Source organism: Austrofundulus limnaeus, unplaced genomic scaffold, assembly GCF_001266775.1.
Source record: "Austrofundulus limnaeus strain Quisiro unplaced genomic scaffold, Austrofundulus_limnaeus-1.0 Scaffold13, whole genome shotgun sequence".
Lineage (NCBI taxonomy): Eukaryota > Metazoa > Chordata > Actinopteri > Cyprinodontiformes > Rivulidae > Austrofundulus > Austrofundulus limnaeus.
In genome coordinates, this window is record NW_013952415.1 from 3,225,762 (window position 1) to 3,231,399 (window position 5,638).

A 5,638-nucleotide genomic window follows, 5' to 3' on the forward strand; every position below is an offset into this window, starting at 1 on the left:
GTAAAATAAATAAATAAATAAATAAATAAATAAATAAATAAATAAATAAATAAATAAATAAGTCATGTTTAAGGGAACAGCCTCTTTTGTTGATTGCACATAGTCCACATCATTTATGGCAAAAAGCAAAGGCTGTACCTGATATTTGATTGGCCCAGTAAGTATACAGTATCTGGTTCTCACTGACCTTTAAAGGTGTGGGATTATGGAACGTGGCTGAAAACTCCCCACCAAAGAAGAGCTTGGAATCCATTGGCTTCAGATGGTCCAGGGTTGTTTCTTGGGGTTTTCTACCCAACCACACTTCACCCTCATCCCTGCCTTAAAGGCATACAATTTTTGGTTGTGTGTTTGGGGACAGTGGGGCTCCTTGATGATGTAAAATGTCTCTCCCAACCTACAYTTGCTTTCCCATGTCCCGGCACAGTTTGGATCCAGCTTTTGTAAAAGTCATCCAACTGGAAGTCCAAACAGAGCCCATTCCCTTTACCCTTTGGCATTTTCTTTTTAGACGCTGCACTGTATCTTTCCTTTGACCTGAGATGAGCAATCCACACTAAAAATGGAGTTTACATTCTGCTCTACTTGCTCTTTTTTTTGGTTTTGTGGTTTTATCCAGTCTTCCCTCCAGTGATTCTGTATATAGATGCATTTTCTGCGGGTGTTCTGAGAAATTAGTCCTCATGGAAATCTAATCTTTGTTCTAAAAATAGTACATTGACCTGGATAAATAACTAACCAAGAAGCAAAAACGAAGATTTATGTATCTGCAAATATACATTAAATAGGAAAAAAAGAAACAGAACTAAAACTTTAAACTGTGTTTGTGGGTGCTGTGAAGACACCAGACCAGCAGAAACAACAYGCAAATAACCTACAGAAAAGCCCCAGCTAAGATAGGAACTTAAAACATTCTTGTCATATATATTACATGGCCACAGCTGTTAAAATAATAATAAAATGTTTAGATAAAAATCATGTCCCCAGATAACAATAGTTCCAGTTCATAAAACAAATAAATACGTATGTCTACTGAATTAACAGCATAGCAACACTGCCGAAATTAGAATAACTGTATTTTCTTTAGTCTTACAATATGTAACACAACAACAACAACAACAACAACAACAAAAGGAGTAGACACACAACTAATGGTGGACTAAGGCAAAAGTAATGGTGCCTAGTCTTTAGATGCAGTCTATTGAGAATTAGTTTTTTTATGTAAGGCACATACACTATAAAAAACACACATTTTAAATAATCTCAGARTCACCTGTTTGACTCTTTTCAGCTAAATTAATTATCTCCCCAGAGTCCTTGAGTGGAATAAATGAAATACAGAGCATAAACAACATAATGCACAGTAGCTGTATAAACAGTGCATCTCTGGTTTCAACTTTAAGACATCATTGATCCAATAAAATATGAACCCAGCAACTTTTGGAGCCTGTTACAGATGTGGAACAAAATGACAGGGCCTGAAAACAGGAGGAGAGGAAGCCCTCTGGCAGCTATCTTGTTACTAAATTTTATTTTAAAAATGTGAAATAATTGCCTTTCTGTAAATGGTAAAAAAAAAAAAAACATGTTGGCTTATCACTTTTGTCACAAGATTTGAACAATATCAGCAAAATAAAATGATGGTGTTTCATATTAACACAAGTGGTGATTCATACTGAAGTCCAATTTTTCAAACCATGGGTGTCATAAAATAAAATAAACAAATAAAATAAACACTTTACCATTATAGAAGAGTGTTATTTTTACTGTTGCTCTTTTCTCTCACCTTTTTATTACAAGATTTATTAGGCCACAAAATGAGCAAAAACAGGTCCTCTGTGTGGTAAAGTACATCCCCACCATTACTGCCACTAATGCCCAACAACTGCTCACATGAAGTCGGGATGGAATTCACATGGCTGACGTCTGCCTCCCRAAACAAATCTTGTATTTGCAGCTTTTACTAGGACAACATGTCTCAGGGGGTCAAAGGGAAAGGTTCAAAAATAATATCATGAAGTGCCATTTAGACTTCAATACCTGGGAAGATGCTGTAACCAGTAGGGCAACGTGGGGAACGATTGAGAAAGTGTTGCACTGCACAATGAGCACTTCTACCATGCTGCCCAAAACAAAGGCAAMCTACCAAGTCAACCATCCAAGCACCACAAAGATAATCTTTTGGTGCCATGCAAATCAACTCATAGCATGCTATAAAAATCACAAAAGAACAGCTTAAAAGACAATAAAAACAAATTTCCTTAAAGTGGACATATTATGCTTTTAAATCATTTATTTTTACCATTTAATTTGTTTAGTTGTGGTTTAAAGTGGAACTGCAGTGTTTTAGTCTGAATTCCTGGTTATTGTAGCTCTACAAGGCCCTTTCCACCCCTTTTTCTGAGGTGTGTCTGCATCAACTTGTTTTGGTGTGGTCTTTTTTTAAATGCAAATGAGACCCTTCAGACCCCGCCCCTTCAGGTCTAGCTACCAACGATCCTTTCCACCCTGTTGCTTGGTAGCAGAGTTCCACCAGATTTACCAGCAGCACATACAATTTTTATTTACAAACGGGTTGTAAAATGTCAAAAACAGAAGAGTTKTCAATGCAGCCTTACTCGTTTGAGCCAACACTGACACGTTGGTTCAAAGAACATAACAGGGAATAGAGAAAACTGAACAGACTGAAAAATATGACCTAAACAGAATATAAAGATATCCATGCAGCACTAAATAAATAAATAAATAAAAAATAGAGACTCCAATACACAACAAAAAGCATCTAAAAAGGTGGATTTTGCATGGCATGTCCTCTTTAATACACATGCACATTACATAATAAAAACCAGTTATTCTCTTTACACTCGGGCTGCTGTAGTTGTATTATTGCAGTTGTTCATGTGGTCACAGAAGTCAAATTATCTGTAAATACGACTTTTTTTATCTGCTGACCTAAGACATAAGTTTCAGCAATTTAAAATAATGTTTGGATTTATTTTGAAACAATAAAAGTGATAAATAGAAAGTTTTAGTGATCATCATGTTGATACTTTTWAATAATGATTCATTAAGGCTATTAAATCCTTTACTGTTTTGTGTGTTCAGTTTTTAGCATAGTATACATGAAGTCTGATCTTATGTAATGCAATCGGGCAATAGAGGGAGAGAATGTGACAGATTTGTTAAGTATCTAACCCTTGAAAAGTCATTTTAAGATTCATGAGCCAAATGTTAAAGCTTTGCATGTGTTTATGACCCCCAGAAACCTGGGACAGGAGAGTGTAATAGAGGGTAAGCGGTGGTGCTGTTAAGCCCCCCTGCAGATCAAATGATAAGCTTGCCTCTTTTCAAGATTGTACAGGTGCTTCACACATTTAACACTTGAATTATCGTGTGAGAATTCATCATCTTTGTGCCCCTGCTCGCTTAACAGTCTGGCTTCCATAAATGCCGTGAATTGGAGGTTATTCAGTGATGTGATCTGTGTGGAAAAGTATGAAAAGATCATTACCCCAAAGATTACATGATAAGAACCACACTTGTTGGTTCAAAATATCCAAAAATAATCTGTGCATGATGTGAGAGCAAAAGTATAAATTTGGCTAAAATGTCGTGGTATATTTAGGCTTGTTTGAATAGTTCTTTTTTATTTTAGGAAAAAAAAATGACTGACATGAGATAAGTAAAATCAAATGCTGGTCATTATTAACAGCGGCTCTTGTGCCAAAGTTTAAAATGCGCATTGTACCAATAATATACCACCATCAGTGTGTGTAAGAATAGGTGAATGAAATTAGTGTAAAGCACTTTGGAGTCCTTGGACTTAATAAAGCACTATAAAAGTTCAGGACATTTATCATTTTTTAAACTCTTTTTTTGACTGTTTTGATTTTTTTATTGCTATTATTTCTTCCAGGGAAAATTGCAGCATCAACTGGTCATTTCTTACCTGCTTTAAAACTCCTTCATGCTTAAACTGATGCTTTGTACTGAAGCAGAGTCGTCCATAGCAGAACACACAAACATGTATTATCTGAAAATTTAGTGGAGGGATGGCTCCTCTTCCACCAGGGAAGACTTTTATTATTGAAACAGGGATAGAATATTTATTAGAGCATTACGAAGCAAAGCTGGTTAAACAAATATGGCTTCTATATGGTGTTTTATAGCTTGAACAAGAAATTAAATTCAACAATTTATTGTAACTACATTATTACTTGATTTTTTTATATTATTGTGGTGGATTGACAAAAATGTTCCTGAGAATGTTTACTATAACATTTATTTTTCCCTCTAACCTAATGGCTGAATTCTGGAGGGAGGAATGAATGAATGAATGAATGAATGAATGAATGAATGAATGAATGAATGAATGAGTAAGTAAGTAAGTAAGTAAGTAAGTAAGTAAATAAATAAATAAATAAATAAATAAATAAATAAATTGAAGAGTTGTAGTGTCAGTTTTTTATCAAAATCTATCAAATTGGTGAAAGGTATCTTAAAGCACGGGGCTAAAGAGATGAAAAATAGAAAAATGTGAAGAACCCCAACACAGCAGAGTTGGATATGGGTATTTTGGCAAATGTTTGACTTTGGTTTAAGAAATTTCTGAAGCTCCAAAAGAGGGCTGACTAAAAGAAACGTAAGTCCTTTTCGATCCTCCCAGTGCTTACCTGTCTCTGTTGTCTCTGTTCCCTTTTTGTTCTCTTCTTTGTGTGCTTCTCTCCAGGCATTGCTGTTTGGGTGGCTCTGGTGATAATTGATTTTGTGCACCTGTGGCTTATCATCCAGTATATCTGTCCCAGTCTGCTTTATACTCTTGGCTATTTCATCACCTTATTGACTCTTTCTGTACTCTACAAGCCAAACTATTTAACTTATTCTTTGTGATTTTTTTTCTCTCTTTTTTGTGTATTTCCCAGTCACGCTGTTTCAAAATCTACAGATTTGGGTCTATTTTTCCTGCCTCTTGSTTTGTTTCTACTGGAGTAATTCAAGCCTGTGCTCCATTCACCAAGGTATATTCCCACACTTGTCAAACACAAAGTATTTCTACCCAGAATTGATATTTGGGAGTATAAAACTAAAAAAAATAAAATTAAAGTAAATATTTGAATTGTATTCACTTGCTAAATTTCTATACTGCATTTCTAGAGACAAAATGTAATAAACAAACACTTACATCTAGTTTTGCTCTCAATATTTTAGGATATCACCCTCCCTTTGGAAACTCTGAAAACATGTCCGTGAGCTTTTCACCTGATGAATATTGAGAATAATCCTGGTGAGAAATTGTAATGTGTTGCTTTTAGCTGAACTCAAGAACAAACATGAAATACCTCATTTGATGAAGCCACAACCAAAGTTAGTTCAAGTTGTTTGCAGAGAAGTGCTCTAGTTTTAGTTCTAACTGCTATAACTACCTCCTTTCAAAGTGAAAGTAATTGCATCAGTGTTCCAGACAATGTCTTGATCAGATCCTCAGCATACTTGATACTTGATTGGATCAGGGCAAAGCTTGTTAAGACTTAACCAGACATTCCTTGAATGAAATTCAAACTTTTTTTTGCCGTTCATGTTTTATGATAGGCTTTTTGTCTTACTTTATAAATGTTTGTCAAATTCAAATTTACTGTGG